Raw genomic sequence first — 24,821 nt, 5'->3', positions numbered from 1 at the left:
AATGGCGTCCTTGTTCGCGGCCGCCGGCATCCCGCCTCCACAGCCTCGCCCCGGCCTCGCTGCCGCGGGCGCCACGCCGGCAGCTGCCGGGCTGCGGGCGTCTGGGGCGGCCCGGGCGACGACGGGGTCCGGCCGCCGTGATCCGGCGGCCTTTTCGGGCCGCGCCGAAGCCCCGCCCGGCGGGAACGCGCCCGCCGCCTCCATTTTGCAGCCTCAGTGGGGACGCGGGGGGGGGGGGGACGCGGGGGGACCGGCCTCGGGCTCACGGGCGGCCCCCCTCCGCGCCTCCAGTCCCCGGAACGCCCGCCCCGCCCGTCGGGGCCAGTCCGGGCACACGCGCCCCGCGGCCCTGGGAGGGCCCTGGGAGGGAGAGCCTCGAGGAAAGAAGGCGGACGAGCCCGACTGCGCGGCGCGGGGTGGGGGTGGGGGGGGAACCCTCCCGGGTCTTTGAGGGGCGGGCGCCCCGGCGGAGCCCCGACCGTCCGCGCTGAGCTGCAAGACCTTGACGTTGTCTCAGCGCCGCCCCGATCCTCGGGCACCCTCCGCGGTTGCTCAGAAATAACAGCCTGTGTGCGCGCCAGCGGGCGCACTCGGGGCCACAGCCGCGGCCAGGAGCCGGGAGACCGGAGAGGCGAACCTCTTAAGAGATGAAAAGTATTCCAGCCCTGTTCCCCGTCTGGAGTGCTTGACACACCCCGTCACGTGTCCCCTGGCTCCGCCGGCGACCGAGTGCGTTTACAAGTGAAGAAACCAGTCTCGTTTGGGTGATCACAGAAAATCAGCGGAGAGACACGGGAAACCGTGCCAAAGATCTACCTAGTGATAACAGGAATAGGATTTGATTTATTTATAGCACCGCTAGCCTGAAGAGTCGGAATGATGGTATTACAGATGTTACCGTTCCTAAGATGGCCTTCTAATATTACTGTGCCCCTTTAAAAGTGAAAGATCCATCCGAAGGCAATGATTACTTTAAGACTCCTGTTAAGATGTTTTATTTTTTTAAGTTTGTTTATTTATTTATTTTAGTAATCTCTGCACCCGATGTGGGGCTGGGAACTCACAACCTCAAGATCAAGAGTCCCGTGCTCCTTGGACTGAGCCAGCCAGGGGCCCCTTTAATTTTAAGACTTCCCCAGGAAACCAAATGAATTAGTTGTTTTTGTTTAGTAAATTATTTACAAAAAAATGGAAAAATCACTAGGGGATAAATGAGCAAGTTAGCTATGGATATGTGTGTGTGTGTGTGTATATATATATGTATATATATATACACACACACACACACATATATATATACATATATATATACACATATATATATACACACATATATATATCTTTAAGATTAATGAGCATGAGAAAATGCAGTGGATCGTGTTGCGAATACAATTCTTGGCTTTTTAAAAAAATAGATTTTTCTGATATTTCAGTTTTCAGAAATACTTTTCTCTGTAGAATAAATTCAGAGGAAGAAACAATTCTGTTCATCGCTACAGAAGTAATGACAAAAGCTGGATGTCATTCATTGAGCTGGCATGTATTTAATGCCTCTGGAAGGTGTTCTGATTCGGCTCGGATTTTGGAAGGTGCAAATATGAGGAAAAGCATCTTTTCTCCCAAGAAAAGTGAGATGAGAAAGGAGATAAGACATCCACAAAGGGGAGAGAACAGTTAGCTGGGCTCAGTGGCCTGTATGCCAGGTGTGTTTCTGGTCTCTGCCCTTGACCTGCTCAATCAGTCTGTATTTTAACAGATCTGTAGGTGACCCATAGGCATGGTAAACTTTGAGAAGCAGTGTTACATAGTATTTTTTATTCTTAACAATTTTATGAGTTAACTATAATAGCAGTTTAGAGGACCTGATGAAATAAAGGTCCATTGCCTGAGGGTAACCTAGCAACTCATTTGGCAGTATCTTTTTTTTTTTTTAATTTTTTTAAACGTTTATTTATTATTGGGAGACAGAGAGAGAGCATGAGCATGGGAGGGGCAGAGAGAGGGGGAGACGCAGAATCCCAAGCAGGCTCCAGGCTCCACGCTGTTAGCACAGAGCCCAACGCGGGCTCAAACTCACAAACCGTGAGATCATGATCTGAGCTGAAGTTGGCCACTTAACTGACTGAGCCACCCAGGTGCCCCGTATAGTATCTTCTTTGTAGGGACATGATTCCTGTCCCGTATTTGATTCTGAGCTCTGAAGGTTGAGAAATTACATCTCCCCAATTAGTCGGAATTGATCAGCCTTTGGGGATTCATTCAAGCCAACAACTAATGAATTATTTAAAATAAATTTTTTTTAAGTTTATTTAAGTAATCTCTGCAACCCAGTGTGGGGCTCGAACTCATGACCCCAAGATCAAGGGTCTCCTGCTCTTCCAACTGAGCCAACGAGATGCCCCTGACGAATTAATTTTTCTTCTCCTCCCCCCACCTCCAGCTCCATGAATTATTAATTCATTAGGGGTAGGTTGATACTTTAACCAGAAAGCTGATCTCTTAAACTTTTGGGGAGGGTGAATTTATATTTCAGAAGTTCCTTGATGAACATGGAATCACACAAAAGAAAGGATAGTTTTGGAGGATATATCCATTACTCTGTAAGCTTCGAGAGGAAGGGGACTGTTTTCTGCTCTGTTAAACTCAGTGTCATGCAGAGTGCTCAGCATATGGTAGGAACTCAGTACTTATTGAATTCAGATTATTTGAATTAAAGATATTTATGTTTCAGCTAAAACACTACTTGCTATTTCCTAAAAATCTATACCCAATGTGCCTACGCTATTTTTAGATTTTTTCACCCTCGTTCTTACAGGTAAGCAGTATCTTTCTATCACATCTGGCTCAACAAACTTTTTGAGAGCCACAGTATTCACTGGCTTGTCTTTCAAAGACAACAATCTCAAAAATCCTCTTTGTAGAAACATACATATATTTTAAAGAGTTCATCTTTAATCTTGAGTTTTTTTAGGGGCACCTGGGTGACTCAGTCAGTTAAGCCTCTGATGGCTCAGAGCCTGGAGCCTGCTTCAGATTCTGTGTCTCCCTCTCTCTCTGCCCTTCCACTGCCTGTGGGTGTGCCCCCTCCCTCTCTCTGTCTTTCAAAAATAAACATAAAAAAAAAAATTGAGGTTGTTTTTTTTTTTTTTTAATTATAAAGGAAGATTAATTTTCTGGGTTTATGTTGTATCCAGCTCTTCAACATGTAGGGATTAATCTCGATAAAAGTACTGACAAGACTAGTAACAAAAATTGCCTATGGTGGGTAATTATGTTTTATTTATAGCATTTTCTATAAGACTATAGACATTCACGTTCTATTCACTTGTAGCATTTTTGTGGTTTAACATAATATATTTTGTCCTAGATCAAAATATGTATATAGTTATGTTAGCTAAAAAAGAAAGGAATTTAAATTTTATTTTTTTTTATTTTTTTTTTTTAGGAATTTAAATTTTAGAATCAAGTTAATTCTAGAAATTTCTTAATTTTGTTTTACTGAAAGAATGTTTGTTTGAAATGGGATAGCAAAATTTTTTTTATTATTTGTTAATTAATTAATTAATTTTTTTTTTTTTTTTTGCAGAGAGAGTGAGTGAGGGAGAGGGGCATTCGGAAGGGTGGGGGAGAGGAGAGAGAGAGAGAGACCGAGGGAGGGAGGGAGAGAGAGGATGAGTCTTAAGCAAGCTCAGCACAGAGCCCAATGTGGGGCTTGATCCCAGGACCCTGGGATCATGACCTGAGCAGAAATCAAAAGTTGAATGCTCAACTGACTGAGCCACCTAGGTGCTCTCAAAAACGGTTTTTGAAGTTCTGCTATTTCACTCAAGTTTTCTCAGCTAGAATGTTTTTCCTTTTCTTTCTATTTTGTTTGTTTAAATAGAGAATCAATGCAATTGTTGATTCTTTGAATCTTTAAATCTTACTGTTTCTGTCTCCTAGAGAATTTTATATAGGACTGCAAGGAACTTCTGTTTGTAATTAGAATTGTATCTAGGAAACAAAGTGCTTAGGAGTAAAATTCTCTAACTTTTGGCAGGCTAGGGAGCTTTGGAAGGTATGTCAGTTTTTTTTAGAAAGCCTCAGATACTCAAAAGCTTGCTTTAGGATATACTATTTTTGTGGGGCCCACGGGTGGCTCAGTCAGTTAAGCGTCCGACTTCGGCTCAGGTCATGATCTCACAGCTGGTGAGTTCAAGCCCCACGTCGGGCTCTGTGCTCACAGCTCGGAGCCTGGAGCCTGCTTCCAATTCTGTGTCTCCCTCTCTCTCTGCCCCTCCCCTGCTCGTGCTCTGTCTCTTTCTCTTTCAAAAATAAGTAAATGTTTTTTGGGTTTTTTTAATTTAGGATATACTATTTTTTGTACTAAAATCTTGCTCATTACTTTGCATTGCTTGGTAAAGTTCACTTCAACTATCAACTCCTAAATGGAAGAGGTTTTACAGGTTTTTGTTTGTTTCTTTCCTTGTATTGTGCTGTTCCTTTCAAAACCCAACATTTGGAAATCTAACGTAAAAAACAAACTACAATCGGACATTACTTTTTTTTTTTTAAACAAATTTTTTTTTTTTAAATTTTTTTTTCAACGTTTATTTATTTTGGGGACAGAGAGAGACAGAGCATGAACGGGCGAGGGGCAGAGAGAGAGGGAGACACAGAATCGGAAACAGGCTCCAGGCTCCGAGCCATCAGCCCAGAGCCTGACGCGGGGCTCGAACTCCCGGACCGCGAGATCGTGACCTGGCTGAAGTCGGACGCTTAACCGACTGCGCCACCCAGGCGCCCCAGGGCATTACTTTTTAAGAAAGGAACTGTCGAGGGGCGCCTGAGTGGCTCTGCCGGTTAAGTGTCCAACTTCGGCTCAGGTCATGATGTCGCGTTTTGTGAGTTCGAGCCCGGCATTGGGCTCTGGCTGACAGCTCAGAGCCTGGAACCTGCTTCGGATTCTGTGTCTCCCTCTGTCTGCCCCTCCGCTGCTTGCACTTTGTCGCATTGTCTCAAAAATAAACAAACATTAAGAAAAAAAAAAAAGGAACTGTTGATAGTACAGGGTATACTATGGAGTAGTAGAAAAAGTGAGCTTTGGAGTAAGACCTGAATTTTGGATTCCAGCTTCCCCAAGCTCTGTCTGATCTTAGCCAAGATGCTAGACCTAAGGAGCCTCTGGTTCCTCAAATGTAAAGTGGGAATAATTATACCCATTTCATAACGTTATTAGGTTGGGGACAGTGTCTTCTTACTCATCTTCGTATCCCCAGCACCCACCATGATGCCTGACAGTAGAGAAATGCTGAATAAATAGGAAGGAAAGTGCTGGACACCCTCTAGAAATATGTAGCTCTTAGTATATGTGTGGCATGGAATCCAAGAGGAAGAAAAACTTAAATCTAAGTCTTTCCAGTTGTCAATCACACATGATGCATTCATGCATATTTTGGGGGACCATTTAATAAGTTTTCTCCCTGTTTTAGACAGATAACAATCTAGGTAGAGATGAATGGAAGGAGAAAATGAACTTACTGAAACTTGATATACTTCCTCTAGTTCATAATAAATTTGGAGGAAAAACTGGGCTGAAATTGATGTTTGTAGCGACCGGTAAAAACTTGTCAAGAAAACGCATGCTGTAAAAAGCAAGTGGGCAATGAGACACCACCTCACACCCATTCGGACGCCTATGATAAACAATAGCTGTTGGTGACGCGGCGGGGAAATTGCACCCCTTACGGGCTATGGATGGGCATGTAAAATGGTACCATTGCTGTGGGAAATAGTCTGGCAGTTCCTCAAAAATTCAGATATGAATTATTATATGATCCAACAACTCTGCATCTGGGTTTAAATTTTTTTTTAATGTTTATTTCTGAGAGAGAGAGAGCGCACGCGTGCACGCAGGAGGGGCAGAGAGCAAGGGAGAGAGAGAATCCTAGGCAGGTTCTGTGCTGTTATCGCAGGGCCCGACGTGGGGCTCGAACTCCCGAACCACGAGATCACGACCCGAGCCGAAGTCAGACACTCCACCGACTGAGCCCCCCGGGCGCCCCTCTGCATCTGGGTTTCTACCCAAGATAATTGAAAGCAGGACCTCGAACAGGTATTTGTATGCCCGTGTTCATAGCAGCATTATTCACAATAGCCGAAAGGTGGAAGCGACTCAGGCGTCCATCAGTGGGTGAATGGATACACAGAATGCTGTATATGCATATGATGAAATATTGTTCATCCTTAAAACAGGAGAGACTTGGGGCGCCTGGGTGGCGCAGTCGGGTAAGCGTCCGACTTCAGCCAGGTCACGATCTCGCGGTCCGTGAGTTCGAGCCCCGCGTCAGGCTCTGGGCTGATGGCTCGGAGCCTGGAGCCTGTTTCCGATTCTGTGTCTCCCTCTCTCTCTGCCCCTCGCCCGTTCATGCTCTGTCTGTCTCTGTCCCCAAAATAAATAAAAAACATTGAAAAAAAAATTAAAAAAAAAAAAACAAAACAGGAGAGACATTGTGACTTCATGGTACCACAGGGATGAACCTTGAAGATACTCTGCTAAGTGGATTTAGCCAGTCACGAAAAGAGAAGTACTGTAGTATTCTCCTTATATGAGGTACCTAGAGTAGTCCGATTCATAGGAACAGCAAGTTGAACAGTGGTTGCCAGAGGTTAGAGAAAAGGGAAGTCGTTATTCAATGGGAAGAGAGGTTCAGGTTTTGCTAGATGAAGTGTGTGCTGGAGATTGGTTGCACAACCACACGAACGTACCTGGCACTATGAACCGTACACTTACGAGTGGTTAAGACGGTTCATTTTTTATGTTTGTTTCACCACAATTTAAAATAGATCAAATGGAAATGTTGAGTACATCCAAAATGAAAAAAAAAAATGGTACTTTTTTGGGGGGAAGGCGATTTGGAAGTTCGTGTTAAAGAAAAAAATGGTGTCCACATGCTTTGATTCTTTAATATACTCCTGGGTATTTGTCCTTAGAAATATATTCTGGAAAAAAGTGAGAAGTAAACAAATAATGATTTTAAAGTTACTTATAAATTTGAAGATACACATAAGATCTACTTGTCCAACAAATGGGGGGTGTAAAGTAAGTTGTTATGTATTGACTTATTGAGCTTTAGCCATTTAAAACAACATATAAAAATTATATGCATAAATGGGTAAAGATTACAGGGGAACATAGGATGAGATCAGGTTGGATAGATTTTTAGGGGCATTCATTTTTAAAAGTCTCATTATTTTATTTTTTAAATGTTTATCCATTTTTGAAAGAGAGAGTGTGCGTGTGCGAGTGGGGAAAGGGCAGAGAGAGAGAGGGAGAGAGAGAATCCTAAGCAGGCCCCACACTATCAGCACAGAGACTGATGCGGGGCTCAAACTCACAAACCACAAAATCATGACCTGAACTGAAGTCAGACACTTGACCGACTGAACCACCCAGGCTCCCCCAAAGTCTCATTATTTTATTTTATTTTTAAATTTTAATTTAATTTTATTTTTTTTAATGTTTATTTATTTTTGAGAGAGAGGGAGAGACAGAGCATGAGCAGGTGAGGGGCAGAGAGAGAGGGAGAGTCGGACACTTAACCGACTGAGCCACCCAGGCGCCCCAAAAGTCTCATTATTTTAATGTCATTTATACAGAAGCTTTAAAGTGCACTGAACTGTTTTTATAATTTAAAATCTGTATGCCAATTGTAAATTATTCTTATCCATTTGTGAAAATGTGTTTACCACACCCTGTACTTGACAATGCTTTTGTAAACCTCTAGTATGGATCTTATAGATATGAAGAGTGTAATAAAGTAATTTATTCTTTAAATGCAGCAATAAATTTGGAGTCTAAAGACCTGGCTTGAGTTTGGATACTGCTTTTTTTTTTCCAGATTTTACTTGGGCGTGTCACTTAATTTTTCTGAACTTCAGTTCAAAGAGTTCCCAGTCTAATGAGCACTTACTCTGAAGTGGGCCCTGGGCTAAATGTTTTTACATCAGGTCGGTCATTTAATCCTTCCAACAAACCTATGTGATAGATGCCTCTGTTAACATCCTTTCTACAAATGAAGAAACAGAGGCTTAGATCGGTAAAACACACTTCCAGTTTCAGCTCCGACAGATGAGAGCTCGGAAGTGCAGTCCTGTCACTATAAATGGGAAGAAGCACTTGGTAATTTTGGCAAATTGCTGGAAGCTGCGGGAACCACCATAACTGTGGGAAACTCCCTGAGATCCTGTAGTCCTAGGCAATCCCTCTCCCTTGGGTTTTGCTTCCAGGAACCCTACTGGGTCATCTGGTAAAGAGCCCAGAAAGACCCCATGTTGCTCCAGCAGGGGAGGGGGGAGAGTAAACATTTTGAAATCTCAGTGCATTCCTCATAACAAAGACCTGCTCTCCAGGGGAAAGAGACTTTACCAGTGGATCTGAGGGGGCCAGGAAAAGCGAAAAAACAGTCATGAAGGTCACAGCCGGAGACGGGTCCACTAAAAGAATGAAGTTTAGTTATGAGATAGATGCTGCTCTTCACTTCCACCTTCCCACCACATCACACAGTTGTAGCACAATAATAGTGGATCACAGATGAAAGATGTGTGTGGTGAACACTCTGGTGAAGGAGGAGTCCTCAGAGGAATCTGGCACCTGGAGAAACAGCAAATGGTAAACACAGCCCGATTCCTAGGTAGATTGACATAAAGCCTCTTGTTTGTCCGTCTGAATTCCTATTACTTGATGGATCATGTCTGGCTTTCAGCAAAAAATTACAAGGCATGCTAAAAGCAAAAACACAGTCTGAAGATAAAGCAAGAGTCAGAACTAAACTCAGATCTGTGATGCATATTTTGGAACGATCAGATGGGGAATTTAAAAAAGAGCTGTGATTAATATGTTGAGGGCTCGAATGGAAAAAGTAGCAACATGCAAGAACAACACGGGCAGTGTAAGCAGAGACACGGAAATGCTAAGAAAAAATCAAAAGGAAATGTTAGAAATCCAATGCAATAGAACAGAAGAATATCTTTTATGGGTTCATCAGTAGACTCGACATGACTGAGGAAAGAACGATGGAACTTGAAGATGAGGTCAATAGAAACTTCGCAAACTGAACTGTAAAGAGAAAAAAGAATGAAAAAACAAACAAACAACCCAGCATCCAAGCACTGTGGGACAATTTTAAAAGGTGTGAAACACACATAATTGGAATACCAGAAGGAAAAGAATGAAAAGATGGAGCAGAAGAAATATTTGAAGTAGTAATGAAGCTTTTCCCCAAATGAATGACAGATACCAAAACAGATCCAGGAAGTTAAGAGAACACCAAGCATACCCTGTTTAAAACTGCAGAAAACCAAAGATGACAAGAGAATCTTGAAAGAAGCTAGAGGAAAACAAACCCCTTCCCTGGACTTTGTCGGAAACCATGTAAGCCAGGGGAGAGTGGAGTGAAATATCTGAAGTGGTGAAAAGTGGGAAAAGCAATGTAACCAAGGTCACTAGTGATGTAAACGAGGTGAAACAAGGACTCCATTCAAGTCTGACTCCAAGGCCAATGTCTTCTGCCTCTATGCCTCACATAGAGAAGTCAAGTGGACATTTAAATAAGGCAGAAAATAAAAGTCACCCACCATCTCATTATCTAGAGTAGTGCTCAAACTTCAGTGAACATCAGAATCACCTGGAAGCCTTGTAAAAACATGGATTGCTGAGCCCCCAGCCCAGGATTTCTGAACCAGTGGGTCACACCAGGGGTGTGAGAATTTGCATTTCTATCAAGTTATCATGGGATGAGGATGCTGTTAAAAAGCACTGATCTAGAATCAAGTTTGTCATTCTGATGTGTTTCTTTCCAGGTTTTTTTTTTTCTTGGCAGATTTGTATTTTGTTGGTTTCGTATAGTTGATATTGTAGATAGTTTTATCCCCGGCTTTTTCACTTACTCTTTTTTGTTTGTTTGTTTTTTGATTTATTTTTGAGAGACAGAGAGAGACAGAGCATGAGCGGGGGAGGGGCAGAGAGAGAGAGAGAGAGAGAGAGAGAGAGAGGGAAACAGAATCGGAAGCAGGCTCCAGGCTCCGAGCTGTCAGCACAGAGCCTGACGCGGGGCTTGAACTCATGAACCGTGAGATCATGACCTGAGCTGAAGTCAGATGCTTAACTGACTGAGCCACCCAGGCGCTCCTTCACTTACTCTTAATAAGCACTTTCCCATGTCCTAAGTGTTTCTCAAACACATCATCTAAAATAGCTGTATTCATCGTTATTTATGGCAGATATTTACTTAAGCCTTCCCTGGCTGTTGGATATTTAGATTGTTTCCAGATTTTCTGTGCTATAAATAATGCTGCAATCAGTGTTCTTCCAAAAGGACCTTTTGACCCAGCTTTGATCCCCACCCTCTACCCCCTTTGAATCTCACCTCTGTTGGATCTTACTAGTTAATAACAGAGGGTAATCTAATTTCTAAATTCTAGGAGTACCTTGTGATCCTTTTATACTAATTACATTAATTCTTTTTTCAACTTCTAATAAAAAAAAAACAAAACCTTTTTATTAACCACGTAGTGGCCAGAGTTTATGATCAGTGTAAGATACATATTTGCTTTTTGTTTGTCTGTTGTATTATAGCACAAACTCCATGAAGTCAAGCGACTTGTTTCATTTACTGCTGAATCCCTGGAATTTAGGACAGGGTGGAGGAAGTAGCAGTCACTGTAAATATTTGTTTAATGAATGGATGAACCAGGAGTAACACATTGAGTAAAGAAATGTAATGTCACCCTTCATGATCTCATTATGGGTAAATGAATTTTTCTGCTAACCTTTAAAAATAAATGCTGAAAATAGCCCAGAGCTACCCCCATTACATTTGCAGAAGCACTGGGACTGGAAACACATATTTAATCTAACTTCACAGCAAGCTAGAATGCTACGTCCACTTCACCATGGTGATTGAGCACACATGTTTATTTTTACCATTCTTGAAACCCCGCTAGCACGACAGGAAGGGAATTACAAAAAAGGCACAGACCTACAAGGGTAAAGAGAGTGGGAGAGGAGATAATAGCGGTTTCTAAAAAGACGTTAGGAGAAAAGAATAAAAAGATACTAGGAGAGGATGTAAGAAATTATTAAATGGATGGATGAGTGGCAACTAGCCTAGCAGACCCAAAGGAAAGAAACCCAAGGCTGTAGAGGAAGGAGCCCCGAAGAAACAAACCAAGGGGAGCCGTACTACCCTGGGGACGCTCGCGATTGACAGCAGCAGCCATTGCTGAAGGCGTGTGTGTGCAGGGAGGCTAAATATGGGAGGTGTGGATTGAAGTCACGGCACGTGGTTGGATCTCCCGTCCCCCGGAATGACCAGGTGATCATCACTTCCCTTCCGTCCACGCGGGAGACTGGAGTCGTACTCTCTGATGACTTTAAATCAGAGAGACGGGATTTAGGGATACCAGCACAGTTGATGGTAGGAGGAGATGTGCCACCATTTATTATTGTTACCATCTTTGACATAGTAGCTGAAATATCATTGCAATTTGTATGAAATGTAATTATTGTCACATAGATTAAATATTCTGCGTAGGACTCAAGATGATAAACCTGGAAAGAGGTAGTGTGTCTAACAGGATGTCAAAGAGACGGGGATTTGAAATTCTTTTCGTTAGGAATGAGGAAGAGGCGCTGTGTGCCTCTCTAACCGATTACTGGATTCGCACTGGTATATAAAGTAGTACGCATACTAAAAACTTCAAAAGAAAAGTGAAAGGGAATCCAGAGATTCAAAGACTTGAGGTGAAATCCGTAAATACAATGAAATTTCATGTGAAGCCGCAATATAAAAATGAGAGGGAAGCTGTCTCAAATATGGACTCAGTTTCGATGACCTTGATCTCAGCTACACTTCCATGGCCAAACTGGAGACTGCCATACTCTAGAATTGGGGCACCTCTGACAATCTCACATTGAGATATTTCATTCTTGGGCAATATTTTCTTCAATATTTTATGGGAAAAATAACTTTGTAAAACAATTTCCTGAAATAATTCACACTTTGTGGAATAATTTCAAATTCACAGGAAAAACTACAAGAATGATACAGAGATTTCCCACATTCCCTTTACCCCAATTCAGTAATGTCAACATTTTGTCACATTTTCTAGAAACAAAGGTAGTCGTCTCTTATGTAAGATCTCTATGAAGTTTGAGTTCATCTAATCCTACAGTCCACATCTCGATTTTGTCAGTTGTCCCAGCTGTCAAAAATGCCTGCTCTAGCATTGCCCCTCTAGGGCAGGTTCTGGTCCAGATCACGGACTGCGTTGAGTCTCTGGCCACTCGTCTGTCCTCTGGAGCGGCACCTCCATCTTTCTTTGTCCATCATGGCCGTGATTGCTTCAGAAAGGGCTTGGGTCATCTGCACGACTGCATGATCTCATCTCTCTACTCCCCTCCCCTCCTATTCACTCTGTATTCCTTTCCTTTCCTTCCCTTTCCTCTCCTCACCTTTCCTGTTTATTTATTTATTTTGAGAGAGAGAGAGTATCCCAAGCAGCTCCGAGCTGTCAGTGCACAGCCCGACACGGGGCTCAAACTCACCAACGTGAGATCATGACCTGAGCGAAGTTGGACGCTTAATGGATTGAGTCACCCAGGCGCTCCAACTTTTTCACTTCTTATGTGGCAGGGCAAATACAAGCCATAAGATAGAAATTCTCCCAGTTTCTTGACACATACACATTTATCTGTATCTACCTACCGGCTTATTGCAGAAGCCCCTTATGTGGTTTATTCGTTTTCATTTACCGACTGAGAATCTGGTTATCTGGTTACGAATTCTCTACCTAAAGCCCTTCAGCGCTTTCCCCTTGCATCAGGACAGGCTAAACTCTCTAATAGGACAGACTAGGACGTTTTGTTTCGCCAGGTCTTTTTCTGATCACGGGTCTGGCACCACCCTCCGTGCCCTGGACATTTCATCCCGGTGAACGGTGTATCCTTGTTCCCGAGATGACAGCGGTAGGCCCGTGCACACATCATTACCGCATGATGGGCTTCATTTAAGAAATTGTGTTGCTTGGTGGTAAGAACGGGAAGTCTACAGTAAATCCTTATGGATTCGTATTTCAGCTTTGCCACTTCAGAGCCGGGTGGCTTCGGGGTAGGCACCACACCGTTCTACTTTCTTCACGTGTCAAACGGGTGTAGCAGAGCCGACCTCATATGGTAGCAAAACATGTAACAGAGAGCTTCACACGTAGTAAGAGCTCTGTACGTGTTCTCAGTCGTCACGCTGTGCTCGACACCGCGGGAGCGCTTAAAATTTCTTTTGACGTATATTTATTTACTTAGAGAGAGTTCAGGGGAGGGACAGAGAGAGAGAGAGAGAGAGAGAGAGAGAGAGAGAATCTCAAGCAGGCTCCACACTGTCAGCTCAGAGGCTGACGCAGGGCTTGATCACATGAACCACGAGATCATGACCTGGCTGAAATCAAGAGTCTGATTTGCTCAACTCACTGAGCCTCCCTCCCGCCCCCCCAGGCGCCCCTGGGGGAGCAGTTAGATGTGGGCCTTGCTCTCTTAGCAATGATACTACTGCGGAGGAGAGAACCATAGTTACAGAATTATTTAGCTACATTTGGGATAAGTAGTTCAAAGATCGGGGTTTCAGAAGAGGGACACTTAACTTTTTCTTCCTTTGGGGGCTTTGAGCGTGGCATTCCCTCTCGCTAGTTTTCAGCAAAAGGAAGTGCAAGTTTGAAAGGCCGAGGCAATAAAGAAGAGCGAGTGGCTTATTAGAGCATTGAATGAGTGCCCGTGTAGCAAGTGTTAAAGAGCGGTAGGAGCTGAGGTTTGTGCAGTAGACAGAGGCCGGGCCTATTTGATGACCAGGCTGGAGGGGGGGTGGGTGCTGACCTCTTCTCAAGAGGAAAAGGAAGCCATCTTAGCTTTTTAATCAGGGAGAGAACACCGTTTATGTTTTTATTTCATTTCATTTCATTTTTTAAGTTTATTTATTTTGAGAGAGAGAGAGAGTGAGCCAGGGAGGGGCAGAGACAGAGGGAGAGAGAGAATCCCAAGCAGGCTCCCAGCTGTCGGCACAGAGCCCGACACAGGCTTGAACTCACGAACTGTGAGATCGTGACTGGAGCCCAAACCAAGAGTCAGACACTTAACTGACCCAGGCACCCCTTAGTTTATGTTCTTAAAAGGTCACTTGCTGGGGTGCCTCGGTGGCTCAGTGGGTTAAGTGTCTGCCTTCAACTCAGATCATGATCTTGCGGTTCATGAGTTTGAGCCCCACGTTGGGCTCTGGGCTAACAGCTCAGGACCTGGAGCCTGCTTCAGATTGTGTCTCCCTCTCTCTCTGCCTCACCACCTGCTTGCATTCTGTCTCTCTCGCTCTCAAAAATAAACATTAAAAAAAATTATTAAGAAATAAAAGGTCACTTGGCTGTACTGTGGCAGATTGGAGCAGGGTGGGAGCAGAGGATGTTGGTGGTGTCTCAGACTACATGGCAACAGAACGAATGACCAAGAAGGTCTCAGAGTCTAGAGATTTAAAAAACATTTTTTTTTTTTTAATGTTTATCTCAGAGAGAGAAAGAGAGCATGAGCAGGGAAGGGGCAGAAGGAGAGGGAGACAGACTCCGAAGTAGGTTCCAGGCTCCGAGCTGTCAGCACAGAGCCCCACGCGGGGCTCGAACCCACAAACCGCGAGATCATGACCTGAACTGAAGTCGGACGCTCAACCGATGGTGGTTCCAGAGTCTAGAGATTTTTAATTGCTTTGTACTGGATGTCGGGACTTGGATGTTACTGTAAGTAACAGGGTTACTTACAGATGGATTAACACCATTTCGACTTCTGACTTCTCCTGGTCTCTGCCTAAATCCCCGCCTTAGACTGGATGCCACCCTTGTGGTCCCACAGTCTCGTCTATACACTTCTGCTGAGTTTGAGCACATCCGCTGTTACAGTTTGCTGTGGCTGGTTTGTTTTTCCTTTAAACTGGAATGTATTTGTAGGTCAATAAGCACCCGACGCAGGAAAGCACAGATGAAAGCTAGATGATGAGTGAATACAGGATTTCATTTTTAAGCCAGGCATTTTAGTGCTACAGCATCTTTGGATCAGGTTGATTGTAAAATAAGAATTCATTGAGAACTAACCCTCCCCACCTCAAAAACAAAAAAACGAAAAAGACGCATTGGGTTCTTGGTTTGTTTTTGTTTTTGTTTTTTTAAAAAGCTTATCTCTGGAATAGGTACTGGCAGTCTTGAGACGAAGAGAACGATAATGTTATTTGTACCTTCTTGTTAATTAACCTTAAGGGCATTTCTTTACCTTCTTTGCTGTGTGTTTTAAACAGTTCTCATGGTAAAGATTCCTCTTGGGACTCATTATTTCATTTTAATTTCTGTAGGTGGGGTTTGGAGCAGCTAGTTAAATATTTAAATATGTATAAGACATCTTAGGTCTGGGGCACCTGGGTGGCTCAGTCGGTTAAGTGTCTGACTTCGGATCAGGTCACGATCTCATGGTTCGTGGGTTCAAGCCCTGCGTCAGGCTCTGTGCTGACAGATCAGAGCCTGGGGCCTGCTTTGGATTCTGTGTCTCCCTCTCTCTCTGCCTTTCCCCCGCTTGCGTGTGCGCTCTCTCAAAAATAAATAAACATTAAAAAAATTTTTTAAAAGACATCTTAGGTCTGGGAAAGAACTCAGGTGTACTACTTGTTTAAAATTCTCCTCCATGGAGGTCCCTGGGTGGCTCAGTCATTAGAGAGTGAGACTCTTGATCTTGGGGTCTGGAGTTCAAGCCCCACATTGAGCATAGAGCTCACTTAGAAACAAAACAAAGTTCTCCACTCTACAGCCTTACATGATGTGATTTTTATTTTGGTCATGACAGCCCCTATATTTATTATCATTAGTTTCTTCTTTTGAAATTAAATGTGACTTTTTTGTTTTTTGTCTTTTTCGTTCTATGGTTTGACTTTAACTTGGTATGGTAGCTAATTTTTAGCCTTAGCATTCCCATTGCTGCAAAACAACTATAATGTCAGTTATGTTGGCTTTGGTGGTGCCTAACATGGAATTTTTTGTTTTTTGGTTTTTTTAATGTTTATTTATTTTTGACAGAGACAGAGCATGAGTGGGGAAGGGGCAGAGAGAGAGGGAGACACAGAATCCGAAGCAGGCTCCAGGCTCTGAGCTGTCGGCCCAGAGCCCGACGCGGGGCTCAAACTCACAGACCGCAAGATCATGACCTGAGCCGAAGTCGGACGCTCAACCGACTGAGCCACCCAGGCGCCCCAACATGGAATTTTTAAAATTAATTTTTAAATTTTAATTCCGGTATAGTTAACACACAGTGTGATAGTGTTAGGTGTACAATCTGGTGATTCAACAATTCTATACGTTACTTCGTGCCCCTCGTGGTAAGTGCACTCCTTAATCCTCATCTTCTGTTTAGCCCATTCCCCGCCCACCACCCCTCTGGTAACCATCAGTGTGTTCTGCGTAGTTAAGAGTCTGTTTCGGGGCGCCTGGGTGGCTCAGTCGGTTAAGCGTCCCACTTTGGCTCAGGTCATGATCTCGCGGTCTGTGAATTCGAGCCCCACGTCGGGCTCTGTGCTGACAGCTCGGAGTCTGGAGCCTGCTTCGGATTCTGTGTCTTCCTCTCTCTCTGACCCTCCCCCGTTCGTGCTCTGTCTCTCTCTATCTCAAAAATAAATAAGCGTTTAAAAAATATTAGAAAAAAAAGAGTCTCTTTCTTGGTTTGTGTCTCTCTTTTGTTTTTTCCTTTGCTCATTTGTTTCTTACATTCCACATACGAGTGAGATCAGAGGGTATTTGTTTTTCTCTGACTTATTCTGCTTAGCATCATAGTCTCTAGCTCCAGCTGTGTTGCAAATGGCAAGATTTCATTCCTTATTTGTGGCTGAATAATATTCCATTGTATATATATACACCACTTCCTCATCCATTCATCAGTCGATGGACACTTGGGCTGCTTCCATAGTTTGGCTGTTGGAAATAGTGCTGCGTGCGGTGAGCATAAGGGTGCGTGTATCCCTCTGAATTAGTGTTTCTGTATTTTTTGGGTAAATACCCAGTAGTGTGATTACCGGGTCGTAGGGCGTTTCTATTTTTACCTTTTTGAAGACACGCCATACTGTTTTCTGGAGCGGCTGAAGCAGTTCGCATTCCCACCCACAGTGCAAGAGGGTTCCTTTTTCTTCGCATCCTCACCAACACCTGTTGTTTCTTGTGTTGTTGATTTTAGCCATTCTGACAGCTGTGATATCTCATTGTAGTTTTGATTTGCGTTTCCCTAATGATGAGTGATGTTGAGCATCTTTTCTTGTGTCTGTTAGCCATCTGCCTGTCTTTAGAGAGATGTGTTTGTTCATGTCTTCTGCCCATAGTCAATTGGATTATTTGGTTTTTGGGTGGTGAGTGGTATCAGTTCTATATATATTTTGGATGCTAACCCTTTCTCACGTATACCATTTGCAAATATCTTCTTCTGTTCAGTAGGTTGTGTTTTGGTTTTGTTGATTGTTTCCTTCACTGTGCAGAAGCTGTTTTATTTTAACGTAGTCCTAATAGTTTATTTTTGCTTTTATTTCCCTTGCCTCGGGAGACCTATCGAGAAAAATGTTGCCACAGCTAATGTCAGAGAGATCACTGCCTATGCTCTCTTCTAGGATTTTTATGGTTTCAGGTCTCACGTTAGGTCCTTAATGTATTTTGAATTTATTATTGTGTATGGTATAAGAAGGTGGTCCAATTTCATTCTTTTGCATGTAGCTGTCCAGTTTTCCCAACACCATTTGTTGAAGAGACTGTCTTTCCCCATTGTGTATTCTCTCCTGCCTCATCAAAGATTAATTGACCATATAATTGTGGGCTTATTTTTGAGCTCTCTATTTTATTCCTTCCATCTATGTGTCTGTTTTTGTGCCAGTACCATACTGTTTTGGTTACTACAGCTTTGTAGTATAACTTCTGGGATCACTGGGATTGTGAGATCTCCAGTTTTGTTTGTCTTTTTCAAGACTGCTTCGGCTATTTCGGGTCTTTTGTGGTTCCATACACATTTTAGGATTGTTTGTTCTAGTTCTGTGAAAAATGCTGTTGGTATTTTGATAGGGATTGCATTAAATGTGTAGATTGCTTTGGGTAGTATAGTCATTTTAACAGTATTTGTTTTAATCCATGAGCATGGAATGTCTCTCCATTTCTTTGTGTCCTCTTAAGTTTCTTCCATCAGTGTTTTATAGTTTTCAGAGAACGGGTCTTGGTTTATTCCTAGGTATCTTATAGGTTTTGGTACAATTGTAAATGGGATTGTTTTCTTAATTTCTTTTTCTGCTTCTTCATTATTAGTATAAAATGCAATGGATTTCCGCATATTGATTTCATATCCTGTGACTTTACTGAATTCATTTATTAGTTCTAGTAGTTTTTTGGTGGAGTCTTTAGGGTTTCCTATATATAGTATCATGTCATCTGTAATAGTGAAACTTTTATTTCTTTGTTACTAATTTGGTTGACTTTTATTTCTTTTTGTTAGTAGTGCCTAGTATGGAATTAAAGAGAAAAAGGAATTATTATATAATGATGTAACTGGAATTTCACCTCTAACTTGAATTTCACCAACTAAAATGCATTTTATATTATATTGATATATCAACTTAATTATATTTCTTTTATTTATTTTTTGTTTTAAATTAAAAAATTTTTTTTAAGTTTTTTATTTAAAAAATTTTTTATGTTTATTTATTTTTGAGAGAGAGACCACGAGCAGGGGAGGGACAGAGAGAGAGGGAGACATAGGGTCTGAAGCCGCTCCAGGCTCTGACAAGTTGAACTTTTGACATCCTTTGCCTGCCTCTATTGTGTTGACTTTCTAGAACGTCATAGTATTGGAATCCTACAGTATGTAGCCTTTTCAGACTGGCTGTTAGCAACATGCAGTGTTTCTACACATCTTTTCATGACTTGAAGGCTCTTCCTTTTTTTTTTTTTTTTTTTAATCACTGAATAATAGAATGTATGGACGGGTCACAGTTTATCCATTTACCCACTGAAGGACCTCTTGATTCCTTCCAATTTTTGATAATTGTAAGTAAAACTTCTATAAACATTCAGGTGCAGGTTTTTGTGAGGATATAGGTTTTCAACTCATCTGGGTAAGCATCAAGGAGTGTGACTGATGGGTCACGTGTGGTAAGACTATGTTTACCTTTGTAAGAAACTGCCGAACTATTTCCCAAAGTGGCTGCTCTACCGTTTTGCACTGTCACTAGCAATGATGGCATTTCCTGTCGCTCCACTTCTCTGCCAGCATTTGGTTTTGCCACTTTTGTGGAGTATAGCTGTTGTAATGGGTGAGCGATGGCATCCCATCGTTGTTTTAGTTTTCAGTTCCTTATGACATACGACGTTGAACATCTTTTCATATGTTTATCAGCCATCTTCTTTGGTGAGGTATTTGTTCACAAGGTTTGCCCACTCCCCCTCACCCCTGCCCACCTTTATTGAGGTATAATTGACAAATAAAATGATACGATGATTTGCGTGTATGTGTATGTGTATATATATATATTTAGACACAGAAAAATACATATTTTTCTCTAGTCAGTGAACACAGTCATCCCCTTATGTGTGTGTGTCTGTGTGTACATGTGGTGAGAATGCTTATTTTTTTTTAAGTTTACTTATTTATTTTGAGAGACAGAGAGAGGGTGAGAGAGCATGAGCAGGGGAGGAGCAGAGAGAGAGAGAGGGAGAGAATCCCAAGGAAGCTCCACGCTGTCAGCACAGAGCCCGACATGGGGCTTGATCCCACGAACCATGAGATCGTGTCCTGAGCTAAAATCAAGAGTTGGAAGATCAACCGAATCACCCAGGTGCCCCAAGAATGCCTATTTTAAATTTTTTAAAAAACATTTATTTATTTTCGAGAGACACAGAGCACGAGTGGGGGAGGGGCAGAGAGAGAGAGGGAGACACAGAATCCAAAGAAAGCTCCAGGCTCTGAGCTGTCAGCACAGAGCCACCCAGGTGCCCCTATGGTAATCCTTTTATGTCCTTTTATCTTCATAACAACTCTAGGAGGTATTTTTCTCACTTTACAGATAAATAGGCTAGTAGGAGGTAGGTCCTGTTTGATCAGCGTTTAAACTTTTAATGTTCCACATTTCTGGAAAGTTATGTAAACGTTTTATTTAAAATCAATAAATATTCATAAGGAAGCTATGTTTCTTCTTCACATTCAGTACCTTTCAAGTCATTTTCATGTAGTTTGTAGAAAAAAAAGGGAGATTTTTTTTTCTGGTTTTCATGGTACAGAAAGTAAAGAAAGTTATTAAAATTGACTTTCTGGACTGATTAATTCAAGAAGAAAATCAGTTGGTTTTCATAGAAGGCCTCTTACATTTTGTGACTGTGTGTTTCAAACCACACCAAAAACAGAGATAAGAAAAGCTGATGGGAAGCTGAAAACCCTAAGAAGCTTTCTTCTAAGCCATAACATGTAGTTGACAGACATCTTTTTATAGACATGTCTGTGATTGCACAGTTTTTTTAGGCTTGACAATTTTTTCAGGGAGGAAAACCTTTCTGTAAAGTTTATAAAAGCTGTTTACAGTAAAATAGCAAACCATAACAAGTCAGAAACCTACCCAGCTCCCTTTGAAGCACTGTTGGACCGTGTTTCCATAAAAGTATAGACAGCAACCGCAGTGGAACACAATTAAGTCTTTGTTTAATGAGGAGAAGTTGTTTTATACCACTTCCAAAATAATTTTTCAAGCCTTGAATTCTTTGTAAAATTGAGAAAGTGACAAATCCAGACGAGAGAGGAAGAAAAAGGAAAACGAATTTGATTTAGCAGAATTTGTTAGACAGCTAGGATTACAGGAAAAAAGGAATGAGTTTGACACAGTCCTTGTATGAGTTAACTGTTACTGTGCAACCGATTTCCCCCAAACCTAGAAGCTTAAATGACCGAACACTTATCATTTGATACAATTTCCAGATGTAGGTTTAGTGGGCGATTCTGGCTCAGATTTTCTTACAAGTCTGGAGCTCACTGACATGACTGTTGGCAGGAGGCCTCAGCTCCTTAATGGTTGTTGGCCAGAGGCCTCAATTTCTTGATACATGGAACTTTCCATAGGCCATCTGAGTGTCCTTACAATCTGGCATCTGGCATCTGCCAGACAGAATCATCCAAGAGACAGAGACAGATAGAGATCAAGACAGAAGGCGCAATATCTTGTATAACCTAATCTCAGAAGTGACACCATTATTTGTGCCGTATTTTATTGGTGACCTAAACTAACACAAAACATTAAAGGTGACTACGCAACAGTGTGAATACCAAGAGGTTGGAGCCATTGGGAGCCATCTTGGAGACTAGCTAGCACAGTCTTCCATTTGGCTCCCAATGATCCAGATCCTTCCCACATGTACATTCACTCTCTTCCAAGGCCCACCGAAGTCTCATCCCATTCCAGCATCAGATTAAAGTCCAGAGTGCCATATCTAAATCAAGCCTAGGTGCGGATGAGGGTCCTTGGCTATGGCTACTTAAGTACAGCCTCTTGAGTAGTTTCTCTCCATCTGTAGACTGTGAACTAAAGAGACAAGCTGTTTTCCACTTAACCACCCAACATGTAATGGTGGAATAGGTAAAGGATAGCCTCCTTGGACTAGAAGGGAAAATAGGAGGCACACAGGAGTCGCTGGTGCATAAAATCCAGCTGGGCCAATGTTGGAAGGTCCTTGATTAGGACTCGGTTCTACTGTCTGCAGATAATTCTAGATGGGCTTTAAGCTCTACCGTGTGGGCTCTTGGTTCTACCCTCTTTGCCATTCTCTCTCTTTTATGAGAAATAGTACATGTTTTCAGCTAAGTGTTTTTCTAAGCCTGCTTCCGGCCAACAGAATTTCGGGGAGTCCAAAGACTTTTTCATTTTGTACTGTATTGTACTGACTGATTGCATTGCAAGCATAACAATCTTAGAATCTTCATGGGTCTCCTGTGAATCTTGTCCTTTAGACAAAAGCCATACCCAGCTTTACTTGAGACAAGCCATTGTCTACCTTGAGCTTCCTGAGCTGAGAGACATTAAGCTGCATTTGAAGCCCCACTGGTTGATCGCAATGATCTGTGGGACACACCCTCGAACGCTTGAAATGCTTTTTTGCTAGTTTGAATGGTGCCCTGAGACACTGTGTTTGATCTTTCGGAGGTCCTAACAAAGGATTTTATAGCCACATATTCTGTTTCATGTTTAGACTGTGTTTTCCTGGCAGTGCCCCAAATTTGATCTTTGCCCAGAAGCCATTTCTTATCTTAGCATCTATTGCCATCTGGAGAGGCAGGGAATTTTCACAACTAGCAATTCCTGGCTGCTTTTTACTTAACAGGCTTTCCTTTGGGTTATCTTTTTCCTCTTGCATTTTACTACATGCAGCCAGAAAGAACCAGGGAGCACCGTCAATGCTTTTCCTAGAGGTACTTCTATCTAGACCACCAGGTTCATTCGGCATGTGTTCTACTTTCCACGTTAATATGAATTTTCTGTGGTTCATAAAAGGGGGCCCCTTTGTGGTTTCCAGTGTGATTTCTGCACTTTCTTTTAAGCTCTAACAGCCTACTCAAAGGCCAGCACTACCTGACTCCAAAGCCCCTCCCGAATATTTAGGGTTTTTTTAGTAGCATCTCACTTTCAGGTACCAAAATTCTGTGTTATCTGTTACCATTATCTATTAATTATTCAAGTTGGAGATCAAGAAGAACAGAGAGAGACAGACAGTAAGACAAAAGCCTACCATTAAAAGTGACATGCCATTACTTCTGCCTTATCTGTTGGTCACATGATCGGTCCCAGTAGAACGGGAAAGGTTTGCCACATCCCTGCCTGTAGGAATTCCATAGTTGAGTGCATATTTATTAGTGCCTGAGCATTGTGTTAGACTCACATGTTGTTCATTTATATCCAACCCTGAAAGGAGTTGTCACCTCCAGCTGAAGCTTAAAGAGATAACTTGTTCAAGAGCTCACCAGAGAACATAGATTTGAACCTATGTTCAGGAAAGAAGACTTGGGAGCCCAGACCTGAGGTAAAAGAGTGGATAGATATTCCATGGGATTGTTGCCTTTGTTTTTAAACCTGAATTTTCTTCAGCTTCTGTTACATATATGGAAAGCTTTGGTCAATGATCTTTTCTTATAGTCCTTTCTCCGTATAGCTCTGACCTTTACCTGTCTTTTCTCATCCTTCTACGGATTTTCCTCTGGTCACTTTCCACGGAGTGCTTTGGGACTTCAGACTTATTCTAATGTAAATAAACTTCTATCCAAATACTCTTTTTCTAGAACATTCCCCTCATCTGTTTTTCTTAATTAACCCTGGCTTTCCTTTTCGAACATCACGCCTCTTGGTGCCATCTTGATGGCTAACCATCTTGATGGTTATTCATTCTCCCATGTCTTTTATCTTGTAATAAGTTACATCAGCCCACTTCTACTTCCAAACCTTCTACTTCTACTTCTTTCATTCTTATAGAAAAGTTCTTTTTCCTTTGAAATTTATCCCATCTTACTCACTCTCTGTTCGTCACTGTCATTTGAAGTACAGATTTCATAGTGGCTCATAAGATTTAGCCAGGAGAACATGATGTTGAAAATGAGCGGAAGGAAGTTAAGGTCATTGAGGTTGCAAAGAACAAGGAATTATGAAACTTGTGTGTTGGGTGAGTGGTCTGCCTGGTCACTGAACTCACCCAGGATGATGGTGGAATTTGAGATGAACAGAAAACTGACCAGGGAGACCACTCATCTCTCTCTCTCTCTTTTTCCCATTGACTGACCACAATCTCCTAGATTTCAGTGGTACTCTGCTTTCTTACTTATAAAACACTTGCTGGTAGATCTTACCAAGACCTCTAGACTCCTTGATCCTTCTCGCCTCTTCCCCACTCCCAGTTTATCAAACAAAACTGATTCTAGCTAATGTAAGTAGAAAATGAATTTATTAGATGATAGCAGGGAGCTCACCAAATAGTCAAGAACCAGGAGGGTCAGCATCCTATCACAGCTATGATGATGTAAGGACAGTCTGGTTAATATGCCCCTGCTAGGACCACTGCCCCTGGACCACTGCTACCAAATTCTGGCTGTTACTGCTTCCACCAGCCCCATAGATCATTTAAACATTGTCTCTCATTTTTGTGTTACCTCCTTAAGATTAAAAATCCTGTACAAGAACATTTGATTGGCTAAGCCTAGTTCATTTGTCTGTTACATCAGAAGATTGGGAGGGGAAAGATCTATCCTTTTTGGCTTACTTAGTGAGAGAGCAGACATTGTATTCTGCCAACATACCCAATGGGGGTTCTATCCAAATGGGAAGAGTATTTGGATCCTAAGTGCCAAAAAAATGAAGAAGGAAAAGGAGAGGAAGGAGAAGAGGAAGAGGGGGGAAAAAAAGGCAGAAAGTGAAGAGGAGGAAGAAGAGGAAGGAGAGGCATCCATGAAAGTCTCCTTTAGCCCCCTGCTGGCTTGGGGATGGGGGGCTGTCTGCCATAAAGCTGTCTGGTCCAACATCAGCCTCCGTACTCTTAGTAGATGATCCTGCTTTGTATTTCAAAAATAGTAGCCATCAGGCTTGAACCCCCTCAACTTATTGCTTCTACCTTTAAACATATCTTCATCAACACTCTCCTTTCCTACTTTCCTTTAGTTATTTTAGTAAAAGAGCTGTTCCTTCTCTTGTTTGAGGCTAAGTTTCTCATTTGCCTTCATAATCTCA

General features: G+C 42.3%; 1 protein-coding gene across 2 annotated transcripts in view; it reads left to right on the top strand.

The window, feature by feature from the left end:
* EFCAB2 (EF-hand calcium binding domain 2) overlaps positions 1-24,821 on the top strand; it is a 132,064-nt gene that overhangs the window by 335 nt on the left and 106,908 nt on the right. The gene's annotated exons all lie outside the window — the stretch shown is intronic.

Source organism: Lynx canadensis, chromosome F1 (genome assembly GCF_007474595.2).
Source record: "Lynx canadensis isolate LIC74 chromosome F1, mLynCan4.pri.v2, whole genome shotgun sequence".
NCBI lineage: Eukaryota > Metazoa > Chordata > Mammalia > Carnivora > Felidae > Lynx > Lynx canadensis.
Note: the sequence above shows the minus strand (reverse complement) of the source record. Positions and strands in the feature narration are given on the sequence as shown.